The sequence below is a fragment of the Giraffa tippelskirchi genome, chromosome 1 (assembly GCF_054371585.1).
Source record: "Giraffa tippelskirchi isolate mGirTip1 chromosome 1, T2T-mGirTip1v1.2.pri, whole genome shotgun sequence".
NCBI lineage: Eukaryota > Metazoa > Chordata > Mammalia > Artiodactyla > Giraffidae > Giraffa > Giraffa tippelskirchi.
This window is the reverse complement of record NC_137275.1, coordinates 106,255,217-106,271,179: the sequence shown is the minus strand read 5'-3', so window position 1 is coordinate 106,271,179 and position 15,963 is coordinate 106,255,217.

Genomic DNA, 15,963 nt, shown 5'->3' with positions numbered 1-15,963 from the left:
CAGGTCCTCACCTCCCGAGCCAAGAAAGGCCTAGTTTCGTGAGCTCTTTACTGCAGAGCTAACGTGAGGGAAGAGCTGTGTGGAGGGAACCTTGATGTTCTGGGCAGTGTGGGAGCCCTAGGCATACACGTGCACCCAGCGGCCATTGGCCTTGAAAACTGACTTCCCAACTAGCACTTCCCAGTCCGATGTGCCTTTCAGCTTGAAGGCGGCCAAGCAGGCGGTCTTCCTTGGAGGGAGGAAAGGCAGACCCACAGACGGTGTTTTTAGGCCTCCTTCGCACAGCAAGGGTTGGGCTCTGCAGACTCCAGTACAAGTGGACTGCAAACAGGTCCTCACCTCCCGAGCCAAGGAAGGCCTAGTTTCATGAGCTCTTTACTGCAGAGCTAACGTGAGGGAAGAGCTGTGTGGAGGGAACCTTGATGTTCTGGGCAGTGTGGGAGCCCTAGGCATACACGTGCACCCAGCGGCCATTGGCCTTGAAAACTGACTTCCCAACTAGCACTTCCCAGTCCGATGTGCCTTTCAGCTTGAAGGCGGCCAAGCAGGCGGTCTTCCTTGGAGGGAGGAAAGGCAGACCCACAGACGGTGTTTTTAGGCCTCCTTCTCACAGCAAGGGTTGGGCTCTGCAGACTCCAGTACAAGTGGACTGCAAACAGGTCCTCACTTCCCGAGCCAAGAAAGGCCTAGTTTCGTGAGCTCCTTACTGCAGAGCTAACGTAAGGGAAGAGCTGTGTGGAGGGAACCTTGAGGTTCTTGGCAGTATGGGAGCCCTAGGCATACAGGGGCACCCAGCGGCCATTGGCCCTGAAAACTGACTTCCCAACTAGCACTTCTCAGACCAATGTGACTGTCAGCTTGAAGGCGGCCGAGCAGGCTCTCTTCCTTGGACGCAGAAAAGGCAGCCCCAGAGATTGGGTTTTTAGGCCTCCCTCGCACAGCAAGCGTGGGGCTCAGCAGACACCAGTACAAGAGGCCGGCAAACAGGTCCTCACTTCCCGGCCAAGAAAGGCCTAGTTTCGCGATCTCTCTCCTGCAGAGCTAACGTGACGGAAGAGCTGTGTGGAGGGAACCTTGATGTTCTGGGCAGTGTGGGAGCCCTAGGCATACACGTGCACCCAGCGGCCATTGCCCCTGAAAACAGTCTTCCCAAATAGCACTTCCAAGCCCGATGTGACTTTCAGCCAGAAGGTGACCGGGTAGGCTCTCTTCCTTGGAGGGAGGAAAGGCAGCCCCAGAGACTGTGTTTTTATGCCTCCCTCGCACAGCAAGTGCGGGGCTCTGCAGACCTCCGTACAAGAGTCCTGCAAACAGGTCCTCACTTCCCGAGCCAGGAAAGGCCTAGTTTCGCGAGCTCTCTCCTGCAGAGCTAACGTGATGGAAGAGCTGTGTGGAGGGAGCCTTGATGTTCTCGGGCAGTGTGGGAAGCCTAGCTGTAAACGTGCAGCCAGCGGCGATGGGCCCTGCAAACTGACTTCCCAGGTAGCACTTCCCAGCCCAATGTGACTGTCAGCTTCAAGGCGGCCGAGCAGGCTGTCTTCCTTGGAGGGAGGAAAGGCAGCCCCAGAGATTGGGTTTTTAGGCTTCGCTCGCACAGCAAGCGTGGTGCCCTGCAGACGCCCGTACAAGAGGCCTGCAAACAGGTCCTCACTTCCCGAGCCAAAAAAGGCCTACTTTCGCGAACTCTCTCATGCTGAGCAAACGTGTCGGAAGGGCTGTGTGGAGGGAGCCTTGATGTTCTGGGCAGTGTGAGAGCCCTAGGCATACACGTGCACCCAGCGGCCATTGCCCCGGCAAACTGACTTCCCAGGCAGCACTTCCCAGGACAATGTGACTTTCAGCTTGAAGGCGGCAAAGCAGGCGGTCTTCCTTGGAGGGAGGAAAGGCAGACCCACAGACTGTGTTTTTAGGCCTCCCTCGCACAGCCATTGCTGGGCTCTGCAGACGCCAGTAGAAGAGGCCTGCAAACAGGTCCTCACATACCGAGCCAAGAAAGGCCTAGTTTCGTGAGCTCTTTACTGCAGAGCTAACGTGAGGAAAGAGCTGTGTGGAGGGAACCTTGATGTATGTTCTGGGCAGTGTGGGAGCCCTAGGCATACACGTGCACCCAGCGGCCATTGCCCCTGAAAACAGTCTTCCCAAATAGCACTTCCAAGCCCGATGTGACTTTCAGCCAGAAGGTGACCGGGTAGGCTCTCTTCCTTGGAGGGAGGAAAGGCAGCCCCAGAGACTGTGTTTTTATGCCTCCCTCGCACAGCAAGTGCGGGGCTCTGCAGACGTCCGTACAAGAGTCCTGCAAACAGGTCCTCACTTCCCGAGCCAGGAAAGGCCTAGTTTCGCGAGCTCTCTCCTGCAGAGCTAACGTGATGGAAGAGCTGTGTGGAGGGAGCCTTGATGTTCTCGGGCAGTGTGGGAAGCCTAGCTGTAAACGTGCAGCCAGCGGCGATGGGCCCTGCAAACTGACTTCCCAGGTAGCACTTCCCAGCCCAATGTGACTGTCAGCTTCAAGGCGGCCGAGCAGGCTGTCTTCCTTGGAGGGAGGAAAGGCAGCCCCAGAGATTGGGTTTTTAGGCTTCGCTCGCACAGCAAGCGTGGTGCCCTGCAGACGCCCGTACAAGAGGCCTGCAAACAGGTCCTCAGTTCCCGAGCCAAAAAAGGCCTACTTTCGCGAGCTCTCTCATGCTGAGCAAACGTGACGGAAGGGCTGTGTGGAGGGAGCCTTGATGTTGTGGGCAGTGTGAGAGCCCTAGGCATACACGTGCACCCAGCGGCCATTGCCCCTGCAAACTGACTTCCCAGGCAGCACTTCCCAGGACAATGTGACTTTCAGCTTGAAGGCGGCAAAGCAGGCGGTCTTCCTTGGAGGGAGCAAAGGCAGACCCACAGACTGTGTTTTTAGGCCTCCCTCGCACAGCCATTGTTGGGCTCTGCAGACGCCAGTAGAAGAGGCCTGCAAACAGGTCCTCACTTCCCGAGCCAAGAAAGGCCTAGTTTCGTAGGCTCTTTACTGCAGAGCTAACGTGAGGAAAGAGCTGTGTGGAGGGAACCTTGATGTATGTTCTGGGCAGTGTGGGAGCCCTAGGCATACACGTGCACCCAGCGGCCATTGCCCCTGCAAACTGACTTCCCAGGTAGCACTTCCTAGCCCGATGTGACTTTCAGCCAGAAGGCGGCCGGGTAGGCTCTCTTCCTTGGAGGGAGGAAAGGCAGCCCCTGAGAGAGCGTTTTCATGCCCCCAGTACGCAGGCAACGTGGGGCTCTTGAGAGGCCCGACCCATACTGCTGCGAGCAGGTCCTCACTTCCCGAGCCAGGAAAGGCCTAGTCTCGCGAGCTCTCTCCTGCAGAGCTAACGTGACGGAAGAGCTTTGTGGAGGGAGCCTTGATGTTCCCGGGCAGTGTGGGAGGCCTAGCTGTAATCGTGCAGCCAGCAGCCATGGCCCCTGAAAATTGACTTCCCAGGTAGGACTTCCCAGCACAATGTGACTTGCAGCTTGAAGGCGGCCGAGCAGGCGGTCTTCCTCGGAGGGAGGAAAGGCAGACCCACAGACGGTGTTTTTAGGCCTCCTTCGCACAGCAAGTGTTGGGCTCTGCAGACTCCAGTACAAGTGGACTGCAAACAGGTCCTCACCTCCCGAGCCAAGAAAGGCCTAGTTTCGTGAGCTCTTTACTGCAGAGCTAACGTGAGGGAAGAGCTGTGTGGAGGGAACCTTGATGTTCTGGGCAGTGTGGGAGCCCTAGGCATACACGTGCACCCAGCGGCCATTGGCCTTGAAAACTGACTTCCCAACTAGCACTTCCCAGTCCGATGTGCCTTTCAGCTTGAAGGCGGCCAAGCAGGCGGTCTTCCTTGGAGGGAGGAAAGGCAGACCCACAGACGGTGTTTTTGGGCCTCCTTCGCACAGCAAGGGTTGGGCTCTGCAGACTCCAGTACAAGTGGACTGCAAACAGGTCCTCACCTCCCGAGCCAAGAAAGGCCTAGTTTCGTGAGCTCTTTACTGCAGAGCTAACGTGAAGGAAGAGCTGTGTGGAGGGAACCTTGATGTTCTGGGCAGTGTGGGAGCCATAGGCATACACATGCACCCAGCGGCCATTGCCGGTGAAAACTGACTTCGCAACTAGCACTTCCCAGCCCAAGGTGACTGTCAGCTTGAAGGCGGCCGAGCAGGCTCTCTTCCTTGGAGGGAGGAAAGGCAGCCCCAGAGACTGTGTTTTTATGCCTGCCTCGCACAGCAAGTGTGGGGCTCTGCAGATGACAGTACAAGAGGCCTGCAAACAGGTCCTCACTTCCCGAGCCAAAAAAGGCCTACTTTCGCGAGCTCTCTCATGCTGAGCAAACGTGACGGAAGGGCTGTGTGGAGGGAGCCTTGATGTTCTGGGCAGTGTGAGAGCCCTAGGCATACACGTGCACCCAGCGGCCATTGCCCCTGCAAACTGACTTCCCAGGCAGCACTTCCCAGGACAATGTGACTTTCAGCTTGAAGGCGGCAAAGCAGGCGGTCTTCCTTGGAGGGAGGAAAGGCAGACCCACAGACTGTGTTTTTAGGCCTCCCTCGCACAGCCATTGTTGGGCTCTGCAGACGCCAGTAGAAGAGGCCTGCAAACAGGTCCTCACTTCCCGAGCCAAGAAAGGCCTAGTTTCGTGAGCTCTTTACTGCAGAGCTAACGTGAGGAAAGAGCTGTGTGGAGGGAACCTTGATGTATGTTCTGGGCAGTGTGGGAGCCCTAGGCATACACGTGCACCCAGCGGCCATTGCCCCTGCAAACTGACTTCCCAGGTAGCACTTCCTAGCCCGATGTGACTTTCAGCCAGAAGGCGGCCGGGTAGCTCTCTTCCTTGGAGGGAGGAAAGGCAGCCCCTGAGAGAGCGTTTTCATGCCCCCAGTACGCAGGCAACGTGGGGCTCTTGAGAGGCCCGACCCATACTGCTGCGAGCAGGTCCTCACTTCCCGAGCCAGGAAAGGCCTAGTCTCGCGAGCTCTCTCCTGCAGAGCTAACGTGACGGAAGAGCTTTGTGGAGGGAGCCTTGATGTTCCCGGGCAGTGTGGGAGGCCTAGCTGTAATCGTGCAGCCAGCAGCCATGGCCCCTGAAAATTGACTTCCCAGGTAGCACTTCCCAGCACAATGTGACTTGCAGCTTGAAGGCGGCCGAGCAGGCGGTCTTCCTCGGAGGGAGGAAAGGCAGACCCACAGACGGTGTTTTTAGGCCTCCTTCGCACAGCAAGTGTTGGGCTCTGCAGACTCCAGTACAAGTGGACTGCAAACAGGTCCTCACCTCCCGAGCCAAGAAAGGCCTAGTTTCGTGAGCTCTTTACTGCAGAGCTAACGTGAGGGAAGAGCTGTGTGGAGGGAACCTTGATGTTCTGGGCAGTGTGGGAGCCCTAGGCATACACGTGCACCCAGCGGCCATTGGCCTTGAAAACTGACTTCCCAACTAGCACTTCCCAGTCCGATGTGCCTTTCAGCTTGAAGGCGGCCAAGCAGGCGGTCTTCCTTGGAGGGAGGAAAGGCAGACCCACAGACGGTGTTTTTGGGCCTCCTTCGCACAGCAAGGGTTGGGCTCTGCAGACTCCAGTACAAGTGGACTGCAAACAGGTCCTCACCTCCCGAGCCAAGAAAGGCCTAGTTTCGTGAGCTCTTTACTGCAGAGCTAACGTGAGGGAAGAGCTGTGTGGAGGGAACCTTGATGTTCTGGGCAGTGTGGGAGCCCTAGGCATACACGTGCACCCAGCGGCCATTGGCCTTGAAAACTGACTTCCCAACTAGCACTTCCCAGTCCGATGTGCCTTTCAGCTTGAAGGCGGCCAAGCAGGCGGTCTTCCTTGGAGGGAGGAAAGGCAGACCCACAGACGGTGTTTTTAGGCCTCCTTCTCACAGCAAGGGTTGGGCTCTGCAGACTCCAGTACAAGTGGACTGCAAACAGGTCCTCACTTCCCGAGCCACGAAAGGCCTAGTTTCGTGAGCTCCTTACTGCAGAGCTAACGTAAGGGAAGAGCTGTGTGGAGGGAACCTTGAGGTTCTTGGCAGTATGGGAGCCCTAGGCATACAGGGGCACCCAGCGGCCATTGGCCCTGAAAACTGACTTCCCAACTAGCACTTCTCAGACCAATGTGACTGTCAGCTTGAAGGCGGCCGAGCAGGCTCTCTTCCTTGGACGCAGAAAAGGCAGCCCCAGAGATTGGGTTTTTAGGCCTCCCTCGCACAGCAAGCGTGGGGCTCAGCAGACACCAGTACAAGAGGCCGGCAAACAGGTCCTCACTTCCCGAGCCAAGAAAGGCCTAGTTTCGCGATCTCTCTCCTGCAGAGCTAACGTGACGGAAGAGCTGTGTGGAGGGAACCTTGATGTTCTGGGCAGTGTGGGAGCCCTAGGCATACACGTGCACCCAGCGGCCATTGCCCCTGAAAACAGTCTTCCCAAATAGCACTTCCAAGCCCGATGTGACTTTCAGCCAGAAGGTGACCGGGTAGGCTCTCTTCCTTGGAGGGAGGAAAGGCAGCCCCAGAGACTGTGTTTTTATGCCTCCCTCGCACAGCAAGTGCGGGGCTCTGCAGACGTCCGTACAAGAGTCCTGCAAACAGGTCCTCACTTCCCGAGCCAGGAAAGGCCTAGTTTCGCGAGCTCTCTCCTGCAGAGCTAACGTGATGGAAGAGCTGTGTGGAGGGAGCCTTGATGTTCTCGGGCAGTGTGGGAAGCCTAGCTGTAAACGTGCAGCCAGCGGCGATGGGCCCTGCAAACTGACTTCCCAGGTATCACTTCCCAGCCCAATGTGACTGTCAGCTTCAAGGCGGCCGAGCAGGCTGTCTTCCTTGGAGGGAGGAAAGGCAGCCCCAGAGATTGGGTTTTTAGGCTTCGCTCGCACAGCAAGCGTGGTGCCCTGCAGACGCCCGTACAAGAGGCCTGCAAACAGGTCCTCACTTCCCGAGCCAAAAAAGGCCTACTTTCGCGAGCTCTCTCATGCTGAGCAAACGTGACGGAAGGGCTGTGTGGAGGGAGCCTTGATGTTCTGGGCATTGTGAGAGCCCTAGGCATACACGTGCACCCAGCGGCCATTGCCCCTGCAAACTGACTTCCCAGGCAGCACTTCCCAGGACAATGTGACTTTCAGCTTGAAGGCGGCAAAGCAGGCGGTCTTCCTTGGAGGGAGGAAAGGCAGACCCACAGACTGTGTTTTTAGGCCTCCCTCGCACAGCCATTGTTGGGCTCTGCAGACGCCAGTAGAAGAGGCCTGCAAACAGGACCTCACTTCCCGAGCCAAGAAAGGCCTAGTTTCGTGAGCTCTTTACTGCAGAGCTAACGTGAGGAAAGAGCTGTGTGGAGGGAACCTTGATGTATGTTCTGGGCAGTGTGGGAGCCCTAGGCATACACGTGCACACAGCGGCCATTGCCCCTGCAAACTGACTTCCCAGGTAGCACTTCCTAGCCCGATGTGACTTTCAGCCAGAAGGCGGCCGGGTAGGCTCTCTTCCTTGGAGGGAGGAAAGGCAGCCCCTGAGAGAGCGTTTTCATGCCCCCAGTACGCAGGCAACGTGGGGCTCTTGAGAGGCCCGACCCATACTGCTGCGAGCAGGTCCTCACTTCCCGTGCCAGGAAAGGCCTAGTCTCGCGAGCTCTCTCCTGCAGAGCTAACGTGACGGAAGAGCTTTGTGGAGGGAGCCTTGATGTTCCCGGGCAGTGTGGGAGGCCTAGCTGTAATCGTGCAACCAGCAGCCATGGCCCCTGAAAATTGACTTCCCAGGTAGCACTTCCCAGCACAATGTGACTTGCAGCTTGAAGGCGGCCGAGCAGGCGGTCTTCCTCGGAGGGAGGAAAGGCAGACCCACAGACGGTGTTTTTAGGCCTCCTTCGCACAGCAAGTGTTGGGCTCTGCAGACTCCAGTACAAGTGGACTGCAAACAGGTCCTCACCTCCCGAGCCAAGAAAGGCCTAGTTTCGTGAGCTCTTTACTGCAGAGCTAACGTGAGGGAAGAGCTGTGTGGAGGGAACCTTGATGTTCTGGGCAGTGTGGGAGCCCTAGGCATACACGTGCACCCAGCGGCCATTGGCCTTGAAAACTGACTTCCCAACTAGCACTTCCCAGTCCGATGTGCCTTTCAGCTTGAAGGCGGCCAAGCAGGCGGTCTTCCTTGGAGGGAGGAAAGGCAGACCCACAGACGGTGTTTTTAGGCCTCCTTCGCACAGCAAGGGTTGGGCTCTGCAGACTCCAGTACAAGTGGACTGCAAACAGGTCCTCACCTCCCGAGCCAAGAAAGGCCTAGTTTCGTGAGCTCTTTACTGCAGAGCTAACGTGAAGGAAGAGCTGTGTGGAGGGAACCTTGATGTTCTGGGCAGTGTTGGAGCCATAGGCATACACATGCACCCAGCGGCCATTGCCGGTGAAAACTGACTTCGCAACTAGCACTTCCCAGCCCAAGGTGACTGTCAGCTTGAAGGCGGCCGAGCAGGCTCTCTTCCTTGGAGGGAGGAAAGGCAGCCCCAGAGACTGTGTTTTTATGCCTGCCTCGCACAGCAAGTGTGGGGCTCTGCAGATGACAGTACAAGAGGCCTGCAAACAGGTCCTCACTTCCTGAGCCAAGAAAGGCCTAGTTTCGTGAGCTCTTTCCTGCTGAGCAAACGTGACGGAAGGGCTATGTGGAGGGAGCGTTGATGTTCCCGGGCAGTGTGGGAGGCCTAGCTGTAAACGTGCAGCCAGCGGCCATTGGCCCCTGAAAACTGACTTCGCAACTAGCACTTCCCAGTCCGATGCGGTCTTCCTTGGAGGGAGGAAAGGCAGACCCACAGACGGTGTTTTTAGGCCTCCTTCGCACAGCAAGGGTTGGGCTCTGCAGACGCCAGTAGAAGAGGCCTGCAAACAGGTCCTCACTTCCCGAGCCAAGAAAGGCCTAGTTTCGTGAGCTCCTTACTGCAGAGCTAACGTAAGGGAAGAGCTGTGTGGAGGGAACCTTGAGGTTCTTGGCAGTATGGGAGCCCTAGGCATACAGGGGCACCCAGCGGCCATTGGCCCTGAAAACTGACTTCCCAACTAGCACTTCTCAGACCAATGTGACTGTCAGCTTGAAGGCGGCCGAGCAGGCTCTCTTCCTTGGACGCAGAAAAGGCAGCCCCAGAGATTGGGTTTTTAGGCCTCCCTCGCACAGCAAGCGTGGGGCTCAGCAGACACCAGTACAAGAGGCCGGCAAACAGGTCCTCACTTCCCGAGCCAAGAAAGGCCTAGTTTCGCGATCTCTCTCCTGCAGAGCTAACGTGACGGAAGAGCTGTGTGGAGGGAACCTTGATGTTCTGGGCAGTGTGGGAGCCCTAGGCATACACGTGCACCCAGCGGCCATTGCCCCTGAAAACAGTCTTCCCAAATAGCACTTCCAAGCCCGATGTGACTTTCAGCCAGAAGGTGACCGGGTAGGCTCTCTTCCTTGGAGGGAGGAAAGGCAGCCCCAGAGACTGTGTTTTTATGCCTCCCTCGCACAGCAAGTGCGGGGCTCTGCAGACCTCCGTACAAGAGTCCTGCAAACAGGTCCTCACTTCCCGAGCCAGGAAAGGCCTAGTTTCGCGAGCTCTCTCCTGCAGAGCTAACGTGATGGAAGAGCTGTGTGGAGGGAGCCTTGATGTTCTCGGGCAGTGTGGGAAGCCTAGCTGTAAACGTGCAGCCAGCGGCGATGGGCCCTGCAAACTGACTTCCCAGGTAGCACTTCCCAGCCCAATGTGACTGTCAGCTTCAAGGCGGCCGAGCAGGCTGTCTTCCTTGGAGGGAGGAAAGGCAGCCCCAGAGATTGGGTTTTTAGGCTTCGCTCGCACAGCAAGCGTGGTGCCCTGCAGACGCCCGTACAAGAGGCCTGCAAACAGGTCCTCACTTCCCGAGCCAAAAAAGGCCTACTTTCGCGAGCTCTCTCATGCTGAGCAAACGTGACGGAAGGGCTGTGTGGAGGGAGCCTTGATGTTGTGGGCAGTGTGAGAGCCCTAGGCATACACGTGCACCCAGCGGCCATTGCCCCTGCAAACTGACTTCCCAGGCAGCACTTCCCAGGACAATGTGACTTTCAGCTTGAAGGCGGCAAAGCAGGCGGTCTTCCTTGGAGGGAGCAAAGGCAGACCCACAGACTGTGTTTTTAGGCCTCCCTCGCACAGCCATTGTTGGGCTCTGCAGACGCCAGTAGAAGAGGCCTGCAAACAGGTCCTCACTTCCCGAGCCAAGAAAGGCCTAGTTTCGTAGGCTCTTTACTGCAGAGCTAACGTGAGGAAAGAGCTGTGTGGAGGGAACCTTGATGTATGTTCTGGGCAGTGTGGGAGCCCTAGGCATACACGTGCACCCAGCGGCCATTGCCCCTGCAAACTGACTTCCCAGGTAGCACTTCCTAGCCCGATGTGACTTTCAGCCAGAAGGCGGCCGGGTAGGCTCTCTTCCTTGGAGGGAGGAAAGGCAGCCCCTGAGAGAGCGTTTTCATGCCCCCAGTACGCAGGCAACGTGGGGCTCTTGAGAGGCCCGACCCATACTGCTGCGAGCAGGTCCTCACTTCCCGAGCCAGGAAAGGCCTAGTCTCGCGAGCTCTCTCCTGCAGAGCTAACGTGACGGAAGAGCTTTGTGGAGGGAGCCTTGATGTTCCCGGGCAGTGTGGGAGGCCTAGCTGTAATCGTGCAGCCAGCAGCCATGGCCCCTGAAAATTGACTTCCCAGGTAGCACTTCCCAGCACAATGTGACTTGCAGCTTGAAGGCGGCCGAGCAGGCGGTCTTCCTCGGAGGGAGGCAAGGCAGACCCACAGACGGTGTTTTTAGGCCTCCTTCGCACAGCAAGTGTTGGGCTCTGCAGACTCCAGTACAAGTGGACTGCAAACAGGTCCTCACCTCCCGAGCCAAGAAAGGCCTAGTTTCGTGAGCTCTTTACTGCAGAGCTAACGTGAGGGAAGAGCTGTGTGGAGGGAACCTTGATGTTCTGGGCAGTGTGGGAGCCCTAGGCATACACGTGCACCCAGCGGCCATTGGCCTTGAAAACTGACTTCCCAACTAGCACTTCCCAGTCCGATGTGCCTTTCAGGTTGAAGGCGGCCAAGCAGGCGGTCTTCCTTGGAGGGAGGAAAGGCAGACCCACAGACGGTGTTTTTAGGCCTCCTTCGCACAGCAAGGGTTGGGCTCTGCAGACTCCAGTACAAGTGGACTGCAAACAGGTCCTCACCTCCCGAGCCAAGAAAGGCCTAGTTTCGTGAGCTCTTTACTGCAGAGCTAACGTGAAGGAAGAGCTGTGTGGAGGGAACCTTGATGTTCTGGGCAGTGTGGGAGCCATAGGCATACACATGCACCCAGCGGCCATTGCCGGTGAAAACTGACTTCGCAACTAGCACTTCCCAGCCCAAGGTGACTGTCAGCTTGAAGGCGGCCGAGCAGGCTCTCTTCCTTGGAGGGAGGAAAGGCAGCCCCAGAGACTGTGTTTTTATGCCTGCCTCGCACAGCAAGTGTGGGGCTCTGCAGATGACAGTACAAGAGGCCTGCAAACAGGTCCTCACTTCCCGAGCCAAAAAAGGCCTACTTTCGCGAGCTCTCTCATGCTGAGCAAACGTGACGGAAGGGCTGTGTGGAGGGAGCCTTGATGTTCTGGGCAGTGTGAGAGCCCTAGGCATACACGTGCACCCAGCGGCCATTGCCCCTGCAAACTGACTTCCCAGGCAGCACTTCCCAGGACAATGTGACTTTCAGCTTGAAGGCGGCAAAGCAGGCGGTCTTCCTTGGAGGGAGGAAAGGGAGACCCACAGACTGTGTTTTTAGGCCTCCCTCGCACAGCCATTGTTGGGCTCTGCAGACGCCAGTAGAAGAGGCCTGCAAACAGGTCCTCACTTCCCGAGCCAAGAAAGGCCTAGTTTCGTGAGCTCTTTACTGCAGAGCTAACGTGAGGAAAGAGCTGTGTGGAGGGAACCTTGATGTATGTTCTGGGCAGTGTGGGAGCCCTAGGCATACACGTGCACCCAGCGGCCATTGCCCCTGCAAACTGACTTCCCAGGTAGCACTTCCTAGCACGATGTGACTTTCAGCCAGAAGGCGGCCGGGTAGCTCTCTTCCTTGGAGGGAGGAAAGGCAGCCCCTGAGAGAGCGTTTTCATGCCCCCAGTACGCAGGCAACGTGGGGCTCTTGAGAGGCCCGACCCATACTGCTGCGAGCAGGTCCTCACTTCCCGAGCCAGGAAAGGCCTAGTCTCGCGAGCTCTCTCCTGCAGAGCTAACGTGACGGAAGAGCTTTGTGGAGGGAGCCTTGATGTTCCCGGGCAGTGTGGGAGGCCTAGCTGTAATTGTGCAGCCAGCAGCCATGGCCCCTGAAAATTGACTTCCCAGGTAGCACTTCCCAGCACAATGTGACTTGCAGCTTGAAGGCGGCCGAGCAGGCGGTCTTCCTCGGAGGGAGGAAAGGCAGACCCACAGACGGTGTTTTTAGGCCTCCTTCGCACAGCAAGTGTTGGGCTCTGCAGACTCCAGTACAAGTGGACTGCAAACAGGTCCTCACCTCCCGAGCCAAGAAAGGCCTAGTTTCGTGAGCTCTTTACTGCAGAGCTAACGTGAGGGAAGAGCTGTGTGGAGGGAACCTTGATGTTCTGGGCAGTGTGGGAGCCCTAGGCATACACGTGCACCCAGCGGCCATTGGCCTTGAAAACTGACTTCCCAACTAGCACTTCCCAGTCCGATGTGCCTTTCAGCTTGAAGGCGGCCAAGCAGGCGGTCTTCCTTGGAGGGAGGAAAGGCAGACCCACAGACGGTGTTTTTAGGCCTCCTTCGCACAGCAAGGGTTGGGCTCTGCAGACTCCAGTACAAGTGGACTGCAAACAGGTCCTCACCTCCCGAGCCAAGGAAGGCCTAGTTTCATGAGCTCTTTACTGCAGAGCTAACGTGAGGGAAGAGCTGTGTGGAGGGAACCTTGATGTTCTGGGCAGTGTGGGAGCCCTAGGCATACACGTGCACCCAGCGGCCATTGGCCTTGAAAACTGACTTCCCAACTAGCACTTCCCAGTCCGATGTGCCTTTCAGCTTGAAGGCGGCCAAGCAGGCGGTCTTCCTTGGAGGGAGGAAAGGCAGACCCACAGACGGTGTTTTTAGGCCTCCTTCTCACAGCAAGGGTTGGGCTCTGCAGACTCCAGTACAAGTGGACTGCAAACAGGTCCTCACTTCCCGAGCCAAGAAAGGCCTAGTTTCGTGAGCTCCTTACTGCAGAGCTAACGTAAGGGAAGAGCTGTGTGGAGGGAACCTTGAGGTTCTTGGCAGTATGGGAGCCCTAGGCATACAGGGGCACCCAGCGGCCATTGGCCCTGAAAACTGACTTCCCAACTAGCACTTCTCAGACCAATGTGACTGTCAGCTTGAAGGCGGCCGAGCAGGCTCTCTTCCTTGGACGCAGAAAAGGCAGCCCCAGAGATTGGGTTTTTAGGCCTCCCTCGCACAGCAAGCGTGGGGCTCAGCAGACACCAGTACAAGAGGCCGGCAAACAGGTCCTCACTTCCCGGCCAAGAAAGGCCTAGTTTCGCGATCTCTCTCCTGCAGAGCTAACGTGACGGAAGAGCTGTGTGGAGGGAACCTTGATGTTCTGGGCAGTGTGGGAGCCCTAGGCATACACGTGCACCCAGCGGCCATTGCCCCTGAAAACAGTCTTCCCAAATAGCACTTCCAAGCCCGATGTGACTTTCAGCCAGAAGGTGACCGGGTAGGCTCTCTTCCTTGGAGGGAGGAAAGGCAGCCCCAGAGACTGTGTTTTTATGCCTCCCTCGCACAGCAAGTGCGGGGCTCTGCAGACCTCCGTACAAGAGTCCTGCAAACAGGTCCTCACTTCCCGAGCCAGGAAAGGCCTAGTTTCGCGAGCTCTCTCCTGCAGAGCTAACGTGATGGAAGAGCTGTGTGGAGGGAGCCTTGATGTTCTCGGGCAGTGTGGGAAGCCTAGTTGTAAACGTGCAGCCAGCGGCGATGGGCCCTGCAAACTGACTTCCCAGGTAGCACTTCCCAGCCCAATGTGACTGTCAGCTTCAAGGCGGCCGAGCAGGCTGTCTTCCTTGGAGGGAGGAAAGGCAGCCCCAGAGATTGGGTTTTTAGGCTTCGCTCGCACAGCAAGCGTGGTGCCCTGCAGACGCCCGTACAATAGGCCTGCAAACAGGTCCTCACTTCCCGAGCCAAAAAAGGCCTACTTTCGCGAACTCTCTCATGCTGAGCAAACGTGTCGGAAGGGCTGTGTGGAGGGAGCCTTGATGTTCTGGGCAGTGTGAGAGCCCTAGGCATACACGTGCACCCAGCGGCCATTGCCCCTGCAAACTGACTTCCCAGGCAGCACTTCCCAGGACAATGTGACTTTCAGCTTGAAGGCGGCAAAGCAGGCGGTCTTCCTTGGAGGGAGGAAAGGCAGACCCACAGACTGTGTTTTTAGGCCTCCCTCGCACAGCCATTGCTGGGCTCTGCAGACGCCAGTAGAAGAGGCCTGCAAACAGGTCCTCACTTCCCGAGCCAAGAAAGGCCTAGTTTCGTGAGCTCTTTACTGCAGAGCTAACGTGAGGAAAGAGCTGTGTGGAGGGAACCTTGATGTATGTTCTGGGCAGTGTGGGAGCCCTAGGCATACACGTGCACCCAGCGGCCATTGCCCCTGAAAACAGTCTTCCCAAATAGCACTTCCAAGCCCGATGTGACTTTCAGCCAGAAGGTGACCGGGTAGGCTCTCTTCCTTGGAGGGAGGAAAGGCAGCCCCAGAGACTGTGTTTTTATGCCTCCCTCGCACAGCAAGTGCGGGGCTCTGCAGACGTCCGTACAAGAGTCCTGCAAACAGGTCCTCACTTCCCGAGCCAGGAAAGGCCTAGTTTCGCGAGCTCTCTCCTGCAGAGCTAACGTGATGGAAGAGCTGTGTGGAGGGAGCCTTGATGTTCTCGGGCAGTGTGGGAAGCCTAGCTGTAAACGTGCAGCCAGCGGCGATGGGCCCTGCAAACTGACTTCCCAGGTAGCACTTCCCAGCCCAATGTGACTGTCAGCTTCAAGGCGGCCGAGCAGGCTGTCTTCCTTGGAGGGAGGAAAGGCAGCCCCAGAGATTGGGTTTTTAGGCTTCGCTCGCACAGCAAGCGTGGTGCCCTGCAGACGCCCGTACAAGAGGCCTGCAAACAGGTCCTCAGTTCCCGAGCCAAAAAAGGCCTACTTTCGCGAGCTCTCTCATGCTGAGCAAACGTGACGGAAGGGCTGTGTGGAGGGAGCCTTGATGTTGTGGGCAGTGTGAGAGCCCTAGGCATACACGTGCACCCAGCGGCCATTGCCCCTGCAAACTGACTTCCCAGGCAGCACTTCCCAGGACAATGTGACTTTCAGCTTGAAGGCGGCAAAGCAGGCGGTCTTCCTTGGAGGGAGCAAAGGCAGACCCACAGACTGTGTTTTTAGGCCTCCCTCGCACAGCCATTGTTGGGCTCTGCAGACGCCAGTAGAAGAGGCCTGCAAACAGGTCCTCACTTCCCGAGCCAAGAAAGGCCTAGTTTCGTAGGCTCTTTACTGCAGAGCTAACGTGAGGAAAGAGCTGTGTGGAGGGAACCTTGATGTATGTTCTGGGCAGTGTGGGAGCCCTAGGCATACACGTGCACCCAGCGGCCATTGCCCCTGCAAACTGACTTCCCAGGTAGCACTTCCTAGCCCGATGTGACTTTCAGCCAGAAGGCGGCCGGGTAGGCTCTCTTCCTTGGAGGGAGGAAAGGCAGCCCCTGAGAGAGCGTTTTCATGCCCCCAGTACGCAGGCAACGTGGGGCTCTTGAGAGGCCCGACCCATACTGCTGCGAGCAGGTCCTCACTTCCCGAGCCAGGAAAGGCCTAGTCTCGCGAGCTCTCTCCTGCAGAGCTAACGTGACGGAAGAGCTTTGTGGAGGGAGCCTTGATGTTCCCGGGCAGTGTGGGAGGCCTAGCTGTAATCGTGCAGCCAGCAGCCATGGCCCCTGAAAATTGACTTCCCAGGTAGGACTTCCCAGCACAATGTGACTTGCAGCTTGAA